Source organism: Ammospiza caudacuta, chromosome 11 (genome assembly GCF_027887145.1).
Source record: "Ammospiza caudacuta isolate bAmmCau1 chromosome 11, bAmmCau1.pri, whole genome shotgun sequence".
Lineage (NCBI taxonomy): Eukaryota > Metazoa > Chordata > Aves > Passeriformes > Passerellidae > Ammospiza > Ammospiza caudacuta.
In genome coordinates this window covers 3,462,607-3,484,117 of record NC_080603.1, presented here as the reverse complement: position 1 = coordinate 3,484,117, position 21,511 = coordinate 3,462,607, and the positions used below count along the sequence as shown (strand labels likewise).

The 21,511-nt window shown below is 41.5% G+C and overlaps 1 protein-coding gene across 1 annotated transcript in view; it reads left to right on the top strand.

Annotated features, from left to right (window-relative positions):
- Positions 1–20,040, top strand: part of AMER3 (APC membrane recruitment protein 3) — a 33,660-nt gene extending 13,620 nt beyond the window's left edge. Inside the window, exon 2 of the mRNA XM_058812232.1 lies at positions 16,103–20,040. The gene's annotated coding sequence lies outside the window, so the exon portion shown is untranslated. The remainder of the gene's footprint in view (positions 1–16,102) is intronic.
- Positions 20,041–21,511: the final 1,471 nt, after the last annotated feature.

Below are 21,511 nucleotides of genomic sequence, written 5' to 3'. Positions count from 1 at the left end.
GCAGGGATTTGCTGGGAAGCATTGCTCCCTGCAGAGCCCAGGCCCTGCTCTGCCCTTTCACACTCCCTGTTCTCAATCTGCTTCAGTGCCCAGCCATGCCATGCTGTCCATGCTGGGCTGGGCACAGCTCTGCCCCGGCAGTCCCAGTGCTCCAAGCAGCCCCATTGTTTCATCACTGGGCTGGTTCTATTAATAACTGCACTGTTGGCCACTGGCATTTCTGATGGGATGCTCCATCCATGCCTTAAAGAGGGAGCACTGCACGTAGCTTCCAATTAGCTGGGAAATGTTTTCTGGTTCTCTGCCTAGAAGGACAGAGACAACAGCAGCATTGTTAGCAATGAACTGCCACCTCCTAATGTTGAGTTACAAGAATTAGTGGGTTACTACACTACCACTGACCTTCTTTTATTATTTTTCTTAATTACTCGTGAAGGCTTTGAAAAATGCTATTAAAAAGATATTTTAAATGAACAGAAATTGGGAGAGAACGTATTTAGAATAGATGAGTTTTTTGCACCTTTATGGTGTCAAAGTATTGTTAAGTAAAAGAAGGGACTGACTTCCTCCCTGTTCTGTAATAAACCTGTTCAGTAAAACCAGTTTTTTAAAAAAACCTTTCTTTAGGCAATTGTAGACCCTGAGCATCCTCCATCAGGATATGATGCCAAATTTTCTTCCTTCTATTCATCAGACTCAACCTCTTAATGATCTTGTGCTATGCCCTGCTTCTACCTAATTTTCAGCTTTCTTAGCCCTGGCTCCTTTTTGCAGGGAGGGGAAGAGATGCAGACCCTTCCTGCCCCCAGGATAGAGGCTGCAGAGAGAACAGTTTGTTATCCAACTCCCTCCGTCTTTGTTTTTTGTTTGGACACCAAGCCACAAGACTTCAGGAAGGTCTCCCAGGAAGGGACTTACAGATCATGTTCTACTGGTGCATCTGCTCTCCTCTTTCCTGTGTCTCTGCCTTGAAGCAAGAGAGTGTCTCACCTTCAACATGACCAGAGGCATTGTTGTCTCAATCCTGATTTTATTTATTCAGGAAATCTATAGAAAGTGTTCTGTTACCGAATGAGAACGTCATATGGCAGTCATCCACAGCACAGGGATCAATAAACTTCCCCTAGCAGCAATTTATCACTCAGTGTATCACACAGCAATCCTCTGGGTGCTATAACTGAAGGCACAAAAATTTAAAGTGAGCACAATTTAAAGTGAGGAATAATGGCCCAGTACCAACCACTTCAGAGGTGAAAAATTCCTACATGAAGGCAGCCTTCTCTAGCACCCAGAAAGAAAAACTTCAACTCAGTTAAGACCTAACTATACATAAAATAAGTGACACACATACTGAAACCCTTGTTTTACTGTGCTTTCTGAGAGGGGATTCGTGACATTTTAGAGGAACTAGTTATTTAGTCTACAGTAACATAAATATCCAAAGCAGCATAATCAACTGAAAAATCTACTAAGTTATTGACACACAGAATATTTGTGTTTTTGAGGTACACCTGAAAAATCCATCTCTGTGAGAATTAAAAAATTTGTGTTCATCCAAAACACCAGAAAAGTTCATCCCTGTAACTTTAATTCTTTTCTTCACATTTCCACTTGTGCAGTTCCAATATTAGAGCATAGAAAAAATAATGGGTAAAATCCCATTATTAGAACAATTTGCCAATATTTCAGGAGTTCTTTCAAATTTCCCTTTCATTAATTGGCTGAACTAGTATTTGCCCAAGTTTAACTGAGAAGTAGAGGTTTGATTGGGTTTTTATTAGGCAGTGGTGCTATTTCTGATTCTTTAGAAAAACTCAGTTCTGCTTTCCTGTGACCACTGTTTGATCTCTCTTCTTGAAACGTTGAACATTTAAAATTGTATTAGTGATAAGCTAATCTCCCTTCTACTGAACCTTGCTGAAGATCAACCCGATGTTAGGGAAAAGCATAAACCAATCAATGCTGGCCAACAACAGATCTGATTTTGCCTAAAGCTCAGGGTTTTCTTCAAACCCATCTTCTCAAGATGGGAAGGGGTCAGTGGTGGGACTGATTTCTGGTTTGCATTCCTCTGTCAAATACTTCTAATGTGGCAGCTCTGAATCAGTTTATAACTTGGCATTATTTCTTAACTGCATTTCTGTGAACAGAAATACCTAAGTACACTGTGTGTAGTTCTTCACTGATTCTCAAAGTCCTGTGTGTTTCATGCCATGAGAACTAACCAAAAGCAAAATCTTTGTGTTTTTATCACAGTTCCAAGTTTGGAAAACATCTATCATATCAATGAGGTTTGCTTCAAAGAATAGCAAAGCATGAAGGCTCAATTTGTAGGAAAAAAATCAAAACCAAACAACCAGAAATGACAAGATTCTGGAATTTCTTCCTAGTAATTCACAAGGCTGAACTCACGCATTCCATAATTCAAGAATACTTCTGAGTAATTCTGTTCTCATGAATGAGAGGGGAAGAGAGAGTCAGTTATGATCAGACAGATATGATGGACAGACACAGACTCCTGTCAGGGAGTTGTGGAGAGCAAGAAGGTCCCCCTGCACCTCCTTTTCTCCTGGCTGAGCCCCCTCAGCCACTCCTTATCAGACTTGTGCTCCAGCCCCTTCACCAGCTCTGTTCCCTTCTCTGGACTCATTCCAGCCCCTCAATGTCTTTCTCATTGTGAGAGGCCCAAAGCTGAACCCAGGACTGGAGGTGCCTTGGCAGTGCCCAGCACAGGGGGACAATCACTGCTGCCTATTTCTGACATATGGAGGAATTGCAGTAAGTTACCTACTGGTGGAACTGAGGTGTCATATGATATCACCTTCCCTTCTTCTCCAAGTTTTTTAGTAATTTTAGCCATAAAATATAGAAAACTTACTCCTGCTTACTGTGTCCTTTTAACCTCTTAAGTGGCTTTCTGAAGAGGATGCAAATGGAAACTTGAAATAGACACAGGATTGAGTGATGATGTCTAAGTAGCCACTTTTCATCTTTTAAATAAACCAGGATGGTTGCTTACTGCACAGATCGGCTTTTACACTGTAGGGGCCTTTTAGCTGATTCATCTGCAGGAGTACAAATGCTTACTAAACACAAATTGTAGCTGTGGAAGTACTCTGTTTTATCAAGTAGAGTTCCCTTCCCCAGAAGGTCAGGAGCAAGAAGAATGCCATATTCAGCTGGTTGTATTGCAACTGGGCACCCTTGGACCTAATTCCCAGATAGTGCAACCCATTCTATATTCACATCATTTAATGGACATGCAAGTTTACAATACAACGTATCCTAATTTTTGGACATGGGGGGAAGGGCTACAAAACAGCCTGTGCTGGGTTATGACATGAAAATGTGTCAGTGATTCAATATTTTCTTACAAAGCACTGGGTGAGCAACATTAACTGGCAGTAAAGGTGATAGTAAGTGACAGGACAGATTCTTAGGGTTGATTAAGGACCATAAATCCCCTGGATCCTCTCTTCAAAGACTGTCAGCGTGGCAAGGGAATACTTGGGTGGCTAGGAAAAAGCATTCAACAGTATAATCAAAATCTGGCAACATCTCTGTCACACATTCATATTGGCCAATTTCCAGTGGGCACAGCGACTCTATAGGGTCTGAAACAAGAGAGCACAGAGAAGCCTACACTGATGACTGAAAAGAGGAATGCAAAGATGACACAGAAATACTGTCTTCTACATTCAGTGCAGTGCTGGGCATAGTTCAAATGCTACTGAAGAAAACTCAGCTGTACTTGTGCTCTTATCTTTTCATTTCCCTCGGGGCTGAGACTGTTTTCAGAGCAGAACCAGTAACCCCAGTAGCGCCTTGCATGTTCTTCATCTTAATCCAAGCAGTTCTGCCTGGGTCCAAGACCTGTTGCTCCAATACCAGACTCCTGGTAATAACTGTTGACAAAAAGACCTGCCAGACTTCCCACAGAAATGGTGTGTTTAACATTTAGCATTAGGAGAAAGCTTATGGGGTGTCCCAAGAAGAGTATGTTAAACCACACAAGGGTTTGCAGAATAACTTACCTAAAATGAGGTTTTCACCTGGCAGAAAAGCCAAGGATGGCTTAAGTTCTATGGCACTCAGGACAACCAGAGTGTGAAGGAGGCATTCATTTCTCTTCAAGAGGAAGGGAAATGAGCTCATCTCTCTGCACAAAATCTGCCCTACTGTTCACAGCCCTTGTGACCTGTTGTACCCCATCACTGGCAATGCAAACAATTAAATCTGGCAGGAACCTAGAGGTTACAAACCTCAAAGGAGGTAATTTGGGCATTTGCACTTTGCCTATCCAGGGGTGTTTACCAAGGCACATCCTACATGACTCACTGCTTTTCCTTCTTGTTTTTTTCTATAAGAGGCTGCTATTGCATAAAACCCACAAAGCCATACAGGCAGTTCTAAATAACAGCATCATAAAACTTACAGAACTTACTACAGCCCAGGACAATTGCTGTATTTATTTAGTCATGAACACTGCTAAACATAGCACAGGAAGAGTTCCTTTTCCCTTCTCCCCACCCCATGCACGGCTGAAAGCTGCACTTGTCAGATTCACAGCCTCACAGTTAAAAAAAGAAGTTAACTTCCAAAATTAAATCACCTCCTTCAGCAATGTGAGGAGAGTCACTTATACTAGTTAAAGTGTAATTTATATGCATCTCTCTCGTTATGTGTATGATATATACTAAACCTAAAAGCAAGTTTTGAAAATAAATCTTTTTAATACATACTAAAAGTAAGAAATTCCTAGAATTTTTGCCTTTTATCCTGTCAGAGGCAACTGAGTTTCTTTAATAATGAAAAACCTGATCTGTTGCTGGAGTTTGACTAACAATGCCCAAAAATGGCAAAATACAAGCCAATACTTTAGAATTCTGCAAAACTGTCTTTTAAGAAACACCCTACCAAAATGGATCCATGCTAAACTGCAAGCTTAAAGCACTCAAAGACTTTACTACCCTCAGTGCTTTTTCTTATAGACCTTATCAGACCATGAAGACTAAAATTTACAGTCTTGTGTGGCTAAATTTAGCTTTTAAAAGCAGATCCAAGATGCTGACTCAGCTTATATATTTCAGCTCTACCTATTCCATTGGGTCAGACTATCAGGCCATAAAACAGGGAAATTCTTAATTACATGAATAAAAGAAATGGAGGAATATTGAAAACCATCGTGCTATTGAGCTAATTGGAGGCAACAAGGAAGACATTAAGTAGATCAGTTCATCAATAATGGAATATGGAGACTTTCAGCACTAAGTAGGTCAGTGGTACATACTTCTGCTTTACCCTGGAATAGTCACTCAGCAGCCTACTCACAGTGAACTCCCACTGCCTTCCTTCTCTTCTTACCAGACAATCTTCAGCATGACAAAATTCACCAAATCCTCCCACCCCTGCAGAGCGCTCATGATCTGGAAATGTGTGGGGATTGGAGCTGGATGTTGAGGCTGTCATCCAGGGAGGTGCATTGAGAGGTGCATTGTTCATTCTCTGTCAGCTAGGGGTTTGTAAGGAAACTGCCCTGTGTGCCTGCTAACAGATATAATTCCACATAAATCCACTCCTGACGTCTGTATTTAATGGAATGGCTCCCATCAACAGATGTTGCAGGGACTGTCACAAGGCCATGGGATTTTTTCAGAAATTTGAGTGGGTTCTAAATCAGTGCCTAAACCATAACATGACTAAACCATAATATTTGTGGTACTTATATGAAGCAATACTTGTGGCTGTTACTTTTGATTCTTTAGCTAATAAAATACCAGCAGAAGAATGGAGATGCATTATTTTGAAAGTTCTACTTTTCCTTAGAAGCTGTCATAAATTATTTTTCATTATTTCAGTTAAAGGAAATTTGCTCTTTCTTCCTCTTTTTCAAATTGCTGCCACAGGGATGTAAGTAGAAAACTGCCCAGCCAGCCTACCTGGTACTTGCTGAGTCTGTGCTGAAATGATTTCAAAGCTGACAGAAGAGGAGCTGTCCAGTTCAAAGCCAACATCATTCAGCCCTGCAGGAGGGTAGCACAAGTGGAAATGGAGCAGTAACTGTCTATTCCAAATTGTAGCAACCACGACATCTAATACCTCCTTGTAGGCATTGTCTGATTAAGAAATCTGCAGCAGAATCCTGCTGGCCAGAGCAATAAGCAGCCAGGAGAACCAAGGGCTGTTTAGAAAGCCAACCAGATTACTGATCCCTGAAAAGATTTAATGGGCAGTATTTTTACTGTCACCAAACTAAATAGGAAAGACAAAACAAAGCAAAGTTATTATTTTTCTGGGACTACATAGATGGTGACAGCTCAGGGTGGCATACCACATATAGGATAACTGAGGGATTCAATAACATCATAATTCTAAAGAGTAGGTATTAGTCAGCCTGGCAATTTCAACTGTTAAATAACACTTCTTATTTGGGTCAGCATGGTCACCAGCTAATACAGGGCACTTAAGTTGTTCTCTATTCATAAGTTTCACTGAGAATATCATAAAAAAGTCTATTCCTATCTCCTAAACTCTATAAAACATTCCTTATTACTTCTGGTAAATGAAAACATTTATTTGAAAATGCATCTAAAATTAATAAATATTCTAGAACACAACATTTTTAAGTCCAGTGTATTTGCCACCCCAGGGTGCTTTTCATTTGTTCTCCTCACTATTCTTAACTGAACAAGTAATTTATGTAAGTAATGAAAATAATCCTATTGAGCAGCTTTTAATGTATTATTCAATAGCTAAAAGGAAACTAAAAGTCACCCCTTCTATCAATAATTCAGCCTCAGTGCTAATGCAGCCATTCAGCTGCCCCCCTCACAAGGGCCTCATGCATTTTTAATGTGTTGGCTCTTTGTTAGGAGGTCAAAGATGTGACTTGTGGTTAGAAACACAGTTACCAGGTGAGGGAGGGTCAACTGAAGAAAATATTCCTACTGCAAGTGAAACAAATTGAACTGGCACGAGCTTAAAGGAAAACTGCACAGTAGGGTCCTCAGTGCCTGACTTTGCTGAGGACCAGAAAGATAAAGCCCAGCTGCCAAGGCTGCCCTGGCTGATAAGAGCTGGGACCTCTCAGCAGTGCCAGTGGAGCTGAACAAGCTTCAGCCAGCCTGGTCTGATGGGGTCACAAAGGATGTGCCCCAGTTCAGCCTCTGCTCAGGTACTGTTTGTCTCCCTACCTGGATCCAAATGCACCTGCTGGGACTGGCACTCACCCCAGAGCACCACAGACAGAGGTCAAGGGTCTGATGACAGCACTATTTCCCTCAGAGCCAAATTTTTACCAGTTTGGATGGTGCTATAATTTGGATACCTGCCAAAAACATCAAACCTGGGCTGCCAGAACCAGATCTCACCATCTAATGAGTCCATGTGGTGATGTTCACAGGGGTCTTAGGATGAGGGAAGAGACGAGGATCTGACTCCATGTTTCAGACGGCTTGATTTATTATTTTATGATATATATTACATTAAAACTATACTAAAAGAATAGAAGAAAGGATTTCATCAGAAGGCTGGCTAAGAATAGAAAAAAAGGAAAGAATGGAAAAACAAAAGCTTGTGTCTTGGACAGAGAGTCTGAGCCAGCTGACTGTGATTGGTCATTAATTAGAAACAACCACATGAGACCAATCCCAGATGCACCTGTTGCATTCCACAGCAGCAGATAACCATTGTTTACATTTTGTTCCTGAGGCCTCCCAGCTTCTCAGGAGGAAAAATCCTAAGGAGAGGATTTTTCATAAAATGTGTCTGTGACATCTCCACCTGATCTCTTTAGCTTTATTTCCACTGAGGCATTTTTGGAGAATTGCTTCTTAAACATCGCAACAGTTTTTAAAGCCCCGGGGCACGGATGGCTTCCTTGGTCTACCTTTCTTGCCATGTGTGAATTGAGCACCTGCAAGAATAAGAACTTGGCAAGGCTTTTTTGTCTGCTAATAAATGCCTCTGAGAGTGTAAGAGTGTAATTTTCTCTAATAGTATGGTTGCCTTCTTTGGAAAAGATTAGCATGTCAAGAAGCCTCTTCAGGAGGATTCCTCCAATCTGAGCACAGGCAGGCACCATCTCCTCTCAAGTTTAGAAAACTCCTGAACTGATAATACAGAGATAGAGCATTTAGACCTCTCCCAAGAAGAAGTGCATGTGACCCTGGCACCAAGCAGCTGCTGGTATCTTTGCAGGCCTTCCCATTCTGTCAGGCTGAAGGGTTCTGGTAGAAACTCAACCCAGCTCATGTGTTTCTGGAATAAAGTATTCCTTCCCCAGTATGACAGGCTGTCCCAACCAATGTTACTTCTCTGCTAAAGGGTCAGCAAGTCAGCTGATCTTCTGTACTGGGAATAGTTCCATTTTATTTTTACATCTTTTGGTTTAAACTCTGCATGACCCAGCATGTTTTAGGGCAGAAAAAGTAAAGGATTTGCCTTATTTCATCATAGCTCAAAATGAAGCCAATAAATTTTTATGTAATATTTGGCAATTTCTCTCTAGCTCTATTTATTGCTGTCCAGCCTTCCTCAGCAAGAGGAAGTGATATTAATTTGTTACCGAGAGTGGAAGCATTCATTTTACATCTGGAATTGTTCCAGATGGAAAATAAATCTTGTTCCCCTGTGTCACATCACTGCTTCATGTAGATTTCCATTCCAGTGGAGCTTAGCAAAAACTTATACAGACCTATATAATGGTTGTTTACAACCAGAACACACAATTAGCCTTATAAATACATTAAGAGGTAAAAATGAGGAGGATTTTGTAAGCTCTAGCACCAATTTGACCATAAAAAACCTTCAGGCAAAAAAAAAAAAAGAAGTCAATTGCAATTTCAGTTCTGCAGGAAAAAGAATAAAGATCATGTAACCATTTCTGTTGCTGCCATGACCACATATTCCAGACCTGAATGTCTGATTTCCTACCCTTTACTCTCCTCCTCACATGTTAAATGCTGTAAAAATCAGGATCAAGTTCTGGGGCTGTACTCCAAAGGGCTAGAAATGATGTCTAGAAATGACAATACAAAAAAACCACCCACAAATAGATACAGACAGCTGGAACAGTACAAGAAAAATGAGAGCACCCTTTGGACCTTTAGAATTTGAAGTGTCATCAAGGTTTTCATACCTTTAGGAATGGACTTCCAAACACAAAAAGCCCCGTGGAACACAACATTACATTTCTTCATTGGAAGTGTAACAAGGAGAGAGGGCAGACTCTAATTGTTGAATAATCATAAACAACAATCAGTATTTAAGTAGACTAGGATACAACTGACAGGCTGAGATTGGCCCTCAGATGCTTTGGAAGGGGTGTCAACAACCAAATCATGGCTTTTACAGGGTAAGATAAATGAGGGAAAATACACAAAGCAACATGTGTCTGGGTTTGCATAATCAGACAGAAAAACACTGATTTCAAATGACAGTATTCTGAGTAGATGTGAACAGGCAAGACTGTGCTTATCAAGGCCAGAGGAAAGGCAAATTTTGATACCTTAGAAGTAATATAAACAGAACATGAGCTGCAGCCTTAGACATATGGATAAAAGGATTTTATGCACAGAATGAAACAGATGCAGACACAGCCTGCATGTGAGAACCAACAGGGAATTTTGAGTCAAAGAGCAGTGCAGTGACTTGCAAGATAGTGGGCTGTACCAGCAAAAGAAAAAGAGCTGGCTCAGAACAATTAATTACAAACATACTTAGAGCAGTTTGCTACTTAGTCTTGGTTGCTGGGAGCTTGTTTGCTGACCCTAACTTTAGGCAGTCAGCAAACACACCATAGATGTGAAACACAGAGATGACATAGGGTTCATTGCAAACCAGACTGGCTGTGCCCTGCAGACACAGCCAGCTTGTACTTGGCAATCAATGAGCCAGATGCAATTGGAACACTGCTAACTGCCTGTAAATGATGCATTTTTTAAAAATCTGAACCATTTGAGAGGCTGTATTGCATTCATTACCATTTCAATCAACAGCAGCACAATGCAGCCCTGACGAGATTTAAATGACTATCCAATATAAATAATCTGAAAGGCTCTTGATAGCTGGGGCAGAGATTATTTACAGATTATTTCATTATAGGCTTCCTATTTGGCTGAGATTTTGCACATGTGAACTTGTCCCATGCTTCAGCCTTAGCTGGGTAGGCAGCTCTTTCAGTGAGAGAGATAAGAAAAGAAATAAGGTTGAGGAAGGCGTAATGGAGGCATGGAAAATTGATTTTCAGACTGTGACCTTGACTCAGAGGTTGAACATGAGCTGTGAAGCAGACAATGAGGACAGGAACAAGCTGCAGACAGTGGAACAGCAAACTTTGCTTGGAATTAGAGATTCTGAGGCCTGTCCCTGCCCCCATAAGCAAGTGCAGTAAGCATGTGATGATATTTTAACTTGCAGGAATCATAATTATGAAAGCACAACAGAGCTCACACAGTGTTTCTCTCAGAGACAACATTTCAGAAGGATGTTATCCAAGCCACTTGAGATGAAGAAAAAAATGAAGAGAAATTTCTATACAATGCACCAGTTATTTTATCACATCCTGATGATTTCATTTGTTCACATGCCTGTAACATATTTAATTGAGCTAATTTTCTGCTCTGAAATTTTTTGTGATGGGTCTGAAGTAATACAAACTTTTACATAAAGAATGAAATCCTGAGGGAGGAGAACACTGGTTTCTGGCAAACCACATGTGATATAGTTAAGAAAAGCAGGGAAAAGTGGCTAGAGTGGTTTAAAATTTGCAGTTTGTCACCGAGTTATGGGGTCAGACACAAACTGTTCAGAACTAGAGAACAACCAAGGACCACGTTACTATTACAGGGCTGTTTCTCCAGCAAGAAGCAGTTAAAGGGACTCTGTCTTTATTTTCTTTTTGTGCCTTTTCTATTGTACTCAGGGAAAGAAGGAATTAGCAAGTCAGGCTAGGTCCTCACTCAGAATGCTCTGTCAGCACAGGATCATGTATTACACTATTATGCAGTATATTATGCTGGCACAGCATTTCAATGCACATGCAGCTTATAACAGCAAAAAAAGGTTTTTACAGTATAACATCTTGATTACCTGGGAGTGACAAGTTGGTTTTTATGCACAAGTGACTTCTGGCAACATAACTATTTGTCAGGTCACACCCCAGGTGCTGATCTGTGCATAACTCTGCCATCACAGAATCTGTAGAACAGTCCTGGCCTTTGAGCCATGGGGGAAACTCTACCCTACCTAGAAAACACTGCTTGGGCTTCTTAAGACCTCTGGAGTGGCATATAGAGGTTGGAAGAGAACAGAGAACATGAAATAGATTTTTTCTAAAGCTCATTCTGACACAGATTGAGAATCTGAGTTCCACAAACAAAACTGCACAGTGTGCAGAGATATATTATCACAGCATTAAGGTCCTCTGTCCCTTACACAGAGATCCTCTGAGCTCACAGAGCACCAGCACAGCTGCAATATTTCTATGTGAGTGGTTGGTCTTCAACAGGATTGAAATGCAACCCAGTAGTATGGGGAATTTCCTACAAAATAGAAATTTTTCTGAATAAATATTTCTGAACAGGAATAACAGTACTTGTTTTTGTTAGTGTGCAGTAGTGTGCTCAAGGTGCCATTCTGAAATGGTATGTGCCCTGAAGCTGAAGTCACTGGAAAATAAAAACTCTCAATTAAAAAAAAAAATCCAGCCAATTAATGATTACAGTTTTTAAAACAATACTTCTTATGGAAAGAGAGTTTTTGCATATCTCAACAGCACACCATTAAGATAGAATTTCTTCCTGCTCTGTGCATGCTGATTATGATCAATTCTGTTCTACTGTAAAATCTTCTAGGCAGTGAAGCATTTTTTCTATTTTCCTGGAAGCATATTTTATTGTTCCAGTAAAACTGAGTTTTCACAAATAATATTTAAACTTTTGAAAGGCAGCATATTCCCCATCTGAAAATCATTCCATCATAAAATGCCCAGCTAACTGTCAATGTACACAACCAGCCAGGGCAATTGGCTCTGCATGATAGCAGAGCTATTAAATAACCTTGGCATCAAGGTTACAGCAGTTCAATGGCCAGCCTAGACAAAGAATGCTTCGGGGCATTCCCACATGGTAAAGGCAGCTCTTGCAAAGGGCCTGCCTCAGTTTCCCATTCCCAGTGTCTACTAAGTTAATCAGTTTTTGTTTTTTGGGAGGGAGGTGATGGTGGGGCAGAGGTGGGGGGAATACAGATGAAGTCTGTATTAATCTCTTAACTGATATTGTTATTAAACTTCCAGTTCAGACTTCTTGACTTAGAATCAGCTTCTCCTGTTTCTCTTTAACTGCAATCAGCAGGTTTTCTCCAGCTTGGAGAGTCCATATTAGTCCCATCTTCCATCCATGTTCACTTTCACTCATCCAATCACTCTTGATTCTCAGGCTGACATAACAGACATATCTTTGTCCCAGATGAGAGAAAGAGAAATCTTACAATGCAAGATTCTGCATCCCAAGCCCTTAGGGGGACAGTGGCCCTACATTTTAGCTTGCTCCTGATGGTAATAATTCCCAAGACACTCTTCTCTCTAGCAAAGGCTACATCAAATATTTTTAAACTGATTTCCTTAGGCACACAAGAAATTGATCTTGCAAAACATCCCTTCTGGCCTTAAAGGCCCAGTGTTCAAAGTCTGTACAACGAGGCTTATAAATTCAACTGATAAAAGTCACACCAGAAAAAAAGAGAAAAAACATCAAACATGATTGTAGGAGGAAGGAACTGAGCATTGGAACATCACATCACATCACATCACACATCACAAACAGTTTTAATTTGCAGGTAGAGTGGAGATGTCATGAAAACATCAAAAAAGGGGAGCAGCTCAGGAACAGGGTCATTTAATAATGCCAGTAAGGACTGAGCTGATATTCACTCAAACTCTAGGCAATCTGCAGATGGAATGACTGTGCTGCTGCCTAGGAAGGTAAAGTCAGGCATTCTGGGGACTTAGCAGGGATGATAATATAGGAACTTACAGGCTGCAATTTCCAGACACACAGTCAGGACCTGAAAATTCAGCCACCGGAGCTTCCCACGCCCCTGCTGCAGCCCTCTCCTCTCCTCTCCTCTCCTCTCCTCTCCTCTCCTCTCCTCTCCTCTCCTCTCCTCTCCTCTCCTCTCCTCTCCTCTCCTCTCCTCTCTCCTCTCTCCTCTCTCCTCTCTCCTCTCTCCTCTCTCCTCTCTCCTCTCTCCTCTCTCCTCTCTCCTCTCTCCTCTCTCCTCTCCTCTCTCTCCCCCCTACTGCTGTTGTGCTGTGCCACCTCGTGCCCAGCAGCTGGCACTGCTGCAGGGAACGGGACCCCTGCGCATCATTAAAGTCCTTCCTGTTGGGCTTTGTGGGACCAGAGCAATGCTCACCCGTGCCCTCTGACACAGCTGTAAACAGGGCACTTGAACATGGAACCTGCACTGTCAAATCCTTTCTGTACTCCTGTGAAGGCCGAGATGCTCACAGATGTTTTCAGTGATTACAGGCAAAGTTTTGAGTTCATTGCAATTCAGATTGTTAGGTAAGACCTGCATGGTGGACATTGTCCACAATTGCTGCCAGAGCCATTGCACTGTCTGCTGTCCTTGTCCTCTGGGCTGTGTAGCATCATGTCCCAGGGCCCAGAGCAGGGAACACACATTAAGAAATTCCCTGTCCTTTACCAACTTTGATGCTGACCTGTAGTATTTTGAATAACCACATGACTACCTTGTGTTTTTTACTTACCTCACTGTAAAATGGATCACACTTATTTATTTCACCAGAGTGACAGAGCTTTGGCATGATTTTTTACAGCAGATGGGGCTTTAGAGATCTGCAAACAACATTGCTTAACAAACTGGCAGAAACACCTTTCTGATGACAGGGCAGACACTGGGAGCTTTGCAGGGTACATTCAACAGAAGGAAGCACAGCAATCCAAACAGCTTTGGAGGTCTTTGCATTTAGCAGATTTTTGTTACATTTGTCCAGACATATTTATATTCCTTGATTTTTTCAGGGACTGCTGACATTCGGGTTACATGGGGACTTTCAGGTGCCAAACCCTTCACTTTAGGCAAGCATCCTGAATGACTTGGGCATGGTGAAGAAACTCTTCCTCTAAGCAAAAAATTGCAGAAATTGTACAACCTGGGAGACATTGTACAACTTAGGAGTCAACTTGACAAACTCCTCACTGCAGTCGACCTGGCCTCACCAATCCTGTCACGGGAAGCCCAATCACAAAATGCATCTATGATATGAAAATGCGGCAGCTCGGAGCCGGCAGCCCGAGGCTGCTCCGGCAGAGAGCCGCAGAGAGGAGCCGTGCCCAGGGGATGGAGCCGGGGCTCAGCCGCGAGGGGTCAGTGCTCCACCGGCCGTGCTGTGCCTGGGCTCCGCAGGGAAAGCGCTCAGCACCAACAGCGCCGGAGGGGAAACTGCTCCATCAGTGCGTACTAACCCGTGCAAAAACAGCCTCCGGATCAAGGAAAACAACCTGGAGCAAGCTTATGACTATCACGAATTCCTGTGCTGGCCTGCCAAATAGCGCCGCAGTATTTGTGTTTGGGATTCTCAGAGGATTAGGCCTCCTCCTTGCTTGGGAAGCGTGCCTGGCTCAGCAGAGCAGGCGGGAATGCAGCTGTTCCCAGCACTGCGACACGGGCACAAACCGGGGACTCATCTCTGCTGCTGCCTAGGGACACTGACAAAATGAGGGTGTACAAGGGGCACTGACAAAACGATGGTGTACAGGAGACCATAAGCACCAGTTCCTGAGTAAGCATAACCCCTTGAGTACTGAAGCAGTATAAAGATGTCTTATATTTCCAGTTACGTGAAATATAAAGATAGTAAGGGGACAATAACTGTTTTTTACTGAAGTGAGCCACCTCCCAGCACATTTTAATTTTTTTTCTGGTTTCTGGCGTGACTTTTATTAGTTGAATTTCTAACCCTATTTTACATGCTTTAGAGATTTCACTGAGAATTGGGTAAGAGCGAGCTCCCCCTGACACAGAGATGGATTTGGTGACCAAGATCCCCCCTGTACATCAGTCAGGCTGCCCAGTCACTGCTCTGGAGCCTGGTCCCCACAATGGGCAGAGGTGGCAGCTGGCACAAGGGAATCAAGAGTGCAGCAAGAGCCATACTCTGAATTGCATCCATGAGAGTCAGTTAGTCCCAATACACCAGAGAGGTCTGCCTCAGCTGATCTGATAATATTTTATAGGCAGGTGCTTAACAAGAACCATCCAGGGGAGGAGTAGGCATATTCTTCCCTCTACTGCCTCATTCAACCTGGACTTCTTTACATTAGTGCCTTCAACCCATGAAGAGAAACATTTAGATGAGCTTGAGAAAAGGACTCTGCCTGCAAGAGGACACAAATGACACCAGAAGAAACAGATTTTTACCGCAAGAAGAAGAAGAAACAGATGTTTACCACAACAAAGAGATTGATCGGTTTTTATGTACTTGCTCTGTTTTAGAGCCTCTGCTGCCTGAGACAGCAACAGACATGTCACAGGAAAGGAGCAGGACAAAAACAAAGAAAGGGAAAGCTGAGAGGTCTGGGCTGGGTAGAGGGGCAATGGGAAAGCTACAGTTGGTAGGAGAATATGAATGTAAAAACAGAACTGATTGTAGCTTTCCACTTTTGGTTCTTTAAGTGAGATTCCTCTGGAAAAAGACTGGGAAGCCATTGCACTGCATCGCTGGAAAAAATAATGAAAACTATAACCACATTTTTAGAAATAGTGAGGGCTTTGGGGGTTGCTTTACTTATCTCATGAAAATTCAGAAGCCTAATGACAAAACTCCTGTTAAAGAAACACTTGCAAGAAGCTGCAGATGGCATATGGCACACAGTTGAGAAGTTACTCTAGACTAGTTTGTCTAAACAAGAGGAAATTCTTATGTCATAGCTAATCTGACCCTGGTTGCATTCTGGTGGTTGTTAGTTTTTATTTCTGGTTTTAGTTATTTTCCTTCATTCACTCCCCAATATATTTTAAATAAAAACCTGAAACAAATATGCAAACATTTAAGATGTTTTTGCTTATATTGCAGGTGCAACACCGAAGAATCTGTTTGTAGATATGGATGTACTCCCAACACAGCATAGCATGGCAGTTCCATGATGCTATACCAAGACCAAAATCAACAAGGATTTCTCTCTGGAGATCTCACCAGAAATGTTGCAGCAGAAAATCATGCCAGTCTGTTAGAATGACAGGCACAGTTCGGAGTTCTGGACAACCTCACACCCCTGAGGCCATATTTGCAGATGGCTGGTAACTAATACTCTTTTTTAAAAACAAAACCAAACCCAAGTTCAGTAGGATTTTGAAAAAATTCATGCCAAGATAAGGTTTAAGAAAAAGTGATAGCATATTTCTGTCATATCATGCCACACAGCAATTGAAAATATCACTATATTTTTAAAATACAGGTATGTGCAGAATAAGCTTTCATTTGGGAAGTTATTCTGAAGAGGTAAAATAGTTTTCTCTTGTACTAATTTTTCTTTAATTTAGAGAAAAGCTTTATATATTTTATGGCAACCAAGCCACAAGGTTCTAGACTGCAGATTACACTGGTATGGCAAGATACTGCCTAGGAAAAGGTATTTTTTAAACAAACAAAAATATCAGGAAACAAAACATAGTACACCCTCTATTGTTCAAAAATATGTGTTTATCATAGCAGAAATGGTGAGTAGAATAATGAATTATATGTAAAAATCACCATCAAAAAGAGAAATTGATTGCATTTTAAATGAAGAAAAATACGTTTCTAATATCCATGATAACAGCTGCACTTAACCTTACATGAAGTGTTTATTTTCTAATTGAAAAACTGTTCTCAAAGTACAAAATATGCTGTTAATCCAGTTTTCATTTTTTTTGTGGCATTCTTGGAGATAGTTTAACATCATTTTCATACCCCAGTTCCAACCTGGTCTTGGCTGTCTCATATTTTGAGAATAAATTGAAAAAAAACCCCTATGATTTGTAGATGAACCTGATGATTAAATGGTCCCCTGTGGCCATGGTGTGTTCATAGAGATCTTTACAGCCTCCTTGTTAGTATCCTGCCTTGGACAGTATTTAGGGGCAGTATCTTTGCCCTGAGATTTGCTGTCATGGGGAAAAGTGAAAGAAGGACTTGAGGCTGGGAACTGCAGCAAGGGAAAACTACCTTAGATTAGATGCCTGAATTTTGATGTCAAAAATTATTTTCTACCTTTGATCATTAATAATGTAAAGAATATATAACCCACAGTGTTTAAGAGATGTCTGCATTTTGCAGAATCTGGGTTTTAAAACCCATGATATGGCAGAACTAAGAAGCTATAAAGTGAAATCACATCCCCTAGCTATGGAGCTTTCTCAGAATTACTTGACACTTAGGAAGAGGAGAGCTTCCCTCTCCAACACTCCAAGACTGCCAGCACAAATCAAAGTTGAGAATGCACTCATTTTACCACAAGAATCTCCTGAAAAGATTGATTAGAAGGGTCTAAGACCCTCTTTCATGGCATACAACTATTTCTGAAGACTGCTTTGAAGTTGTCATTCAACCTACAAAAACCAAACACCAAGGAGTTTGTCATACAGACATTCTTCCCTAAAATAGTAAGTGACACGTTAGAATTGAGCCAACCAAATAATAATAAACATAGGGCTTATTATTCCAGCAACAGACAGTTTGTACAAAAACTAGCTGTTCCTCACACAAGTGATTTCTTTTGTAATTACCACAGTAGCCTCCTTCAGCTCACCAACATCTCTTGTAATGAAGGACAAGAGGACCTTGAGGTCCAGAGGCAGAATTTCTTCTCCTTGCAGCACATCTCTTCCCTGGATTTCAGGTTGAGTAACCGACTTCATGGAGGAAAACAAAGGCAACAGAAAGAAAAAGTCATCTTGCTCCCACACAGCAAAGGAGACAGTATTTCAGTGGAGACTATTATTTTTCCTACCCTACAGGAACAGAGCAACAAATGATTTGTCCAACTTTATTTACCTCCAGGTGTCTAGGTCCAGCATTGACATAAACAGCCTGTCCAGGTCCCTCTGGATAGCATCCCTTCCCTCCAGCAAGTTGATTGTTCATCATACCTTGGTGTTATTGGCAAACTTGCTGAAGTGTGCTTGGTCCCACTGCCCATGTTAAACAGAGTCAGTCCCAAAGCCAGCTGGAGAAATGTCACTTGTTTCTCTCCAATTGGACATCAAGCTGTTGACCACCACACTTTGAGTGTGACCATCCAGCTACTTCCTTACCTGTTGAAAGCGAAGGAAGTCGACCCATCCTAATTGATCAGCATCGACTCCGATTTATTGATCAATCAGCCACTTTATATAACAGTTAATTAAACTTCATGCATATTGCAAAATCCATGCTCATGATAGGTTACAGAGAAAACTCTAACCCCTCCTTTTGTTTTACAATACCTGTGGTTTGTTTATTGAAAACAGGACCAATGTTCTCAGAGAGCCCAAGGACAGAATGTTTGCCTGTTATGGGAAGACTGTCTGAGAATCTTATTGTTTATAAAGTGGTGCTTGAGAGAGCCTAATTATTTATAGAATCAAGCCTGAGAAATGCTTTACAACTACCTTTTACTTTTCCCTCAACTGTATACCTTCATGGCCTCTTTCTTTAAGCCATGCATGAACCAGACTCTCCACACTTACCCACTGAGGGGTCCTTCCACTTGCCAGTTAAAAGTCAGGGATGTCACGTGGGACAGTGTCAAATGCTCTGCACAGCTTCAGGTGTGACTTGCTCTCCCCTTGTCCACTCGTGCTGTAACACCACCAAACTTCACAGAATCAATGAGTTGGAAGAGGCCTTCAAGATCATCGCATCCAACCCAGCGCCAACAGCTCAACTCACCCCTGGCCCCCAGTGCCACATCCAGGCTTTGTTAAACACACCCAGGGATGGGGACTGCACCACGTCTCTGGGCAGAACATTCCAGAACTTCATCACTCTTTCCATGGAAAACTTTTGCCCAATATCCAACCTATATTTCCCTTTGTCAGGCATGATTTGCCCTCAGTGAAATCATGCTGGCTGTCCCAGTCACTTCCAATATTTTCCACGTGCCTTAGCACAGTTTCCACAATGATCTGTGCCATGACCTTGCTGGGCACAGAGGTGAGGTTGACTGGTGCGTAGTTCTCTGGGTCTCCCTTTTTTCCCTTTTTAAGGATGGGTGTTATGTTTCCCCTTTTACAGTCGTTGGGAACTTCACTGGACTGCTGTGACTTCTCAAATATCATTGACAGTGGCTCATCCATTTCTTCCACTACTTCCCTTAGGACCTGCAAATGAACCTCATCAGATTCCATGGACCTTTGCACCCTCAGGTGGGTTAGATGTCCTTGAACCTGATCTCCTCCTACAGTGCACAGCTCTTCATTTTTGCATCCTTACCTTCGCCTTGTGTGACCCAGCCAGTGTGGCTGGAGCCTGTTAGTGAAAACCAATGAAAAATAGTCGGAGTAACGCAGCCTTCTCTGCATCCTGAGTAACCAGGTCTAATGTTTCCTTCCAGACAGGGCTCATCATTTTCCTTATCTTTCTTTTATCACTGACATACCTATGGAAGCTTTCTTGGTGCCCTTGCTGTCCCTGACCATTTAATTCTATCAGGGCTTTAGCTTTCCTCACCTGATCCCTGTCTCTTGGACAGTGCTGGGGAGGACAATTTCTGTGTATTCCTACCATACTACCTGTTATTTCTTCCATCCTCATTAACTTATCTTTTTGTGTTTGTTCAGGAGCTTCTTGTTCATCCATGCAGGCTTCCTGGCCTTTTTACATCATTTCCTCTTTTTTGGGATGCCTTGCTCCTGAGCTTGGAGGAGATGATCCTCGAGTATCAACCAGCTTTCTTGGACCCCTCTTCTCTCCAAGGCTTTACTTCATGGTATCCTACCCAGCAGATCCCTCCTTAAGAGGCCAAACTCTGCTTTCCAGAAGTCCAGGGTAGGGATCTTGCTGTGCAGCCTCCTCACAGTTGCACCCTGACACTCTAAGGTCCTGGGTTCAATCCCTGCTGCCAAAAGAACAACTGTGGATCTGCATTACACACCATGGAAAAAATGCTTGTGGGTAGTCTGTTCTAGTTCTCCCTGTGGAGCTGCATGGCTGCTGATGCAATGTTGGGGAAAGCTCAAAAATCTTTGGGGCTTAATCAATCTCCATTTAAAGAACCAAGAGAAAATTTCCCTCCTCGAGGTCATATTAAATAAAGTGTTTACTAAGATTGTCTGTACATGAGTTTAAAGGAGAATCTTTAAATTAAACTTGTTATTTCACCCAAGCAACATCTCTAACAAATGAACACAGGCTGGTGAAATTAATGAGAATTTTAAATATTCACTGCATGTAAGTTTCAATTTCTCATGCAGTATGTAGCTGTGAGAACAGCTTTCTTCAGCCTGCATTCAGCCTAACATGCTGTCATTCTTCTTTGGTGTTAGATGGATTTTTTTAGCTTTTCAATGGATGTAACAGAAAATTAAGATAAAATATGAAGACTTTGTCAGATTTTTGTGGGTACAAAACTTCAAAGCAGCTTGCATGAAACTGTTCACCTACTTCTTGCTTTTGCAAGACTGGAAGCAGTGACCAGTTGTGTCCAGACAAAGATCAGAATAATAATTAAAAGAACAATACCTTTATGCTGAAGATAACCTCCAAAAAGAAAAAAAAGGGGTTTCCCCCTTCCCTTTTCTTATGGTTTATTAAAATGTAAAAAAATTGTTCAGGAAGAATTATTTAAAATAAAACTATATTCTTCTGAAGACATCAGTTCTTGACATTCCTTCTTTTAATACAGAATTAATTGGAATTCCCAGCACTAAGACCAGGTACCTGAGTACCCTTAACAAACCCACATGTACTGCGATGAGTAGAGAGAGCACCCACCCCTTTAAAAAGCTGCAGTGCAAATAATCTCATACTAGTAAAAATGTCTGGAAAAAGTGTAGGAAGAAATACCAGACCCACCTGAATTGTCAGGTAAGTGCTCCTTCCAAAAGCAAAGTATTAAAATGGCAGTCAGGTATCCCAGTCAGATGTAAGGGATGGGAACTTGGGCACAAGTCCCAGAGCAATACTGTGCCTCACTCACAATATTCCATTGTTCTCAGTAAGCTGGAGCATTTGGGGCAGGATATTGGAAATGCTGACATTTTACAGCAAATGCACAGGACACACAATAAAGTTGCAGGTAAAATGAGGAATATTTAAGAGAGAACAAAGTTACATATTCTGACTTCTACTTAAGGAAAAGAATAAAACTTCTTGATTAACAATGTATATGCATGGTACATATATATATTATAATAATAAGTGTGTATACACACACTTAAAAAAAGAATTTGTGCAAACTTAAGTTCAAGAATAGGGAAGAAATCTTAAGCAGGTACCTTTTGAAAATCTGAGTAGCAGATTAAT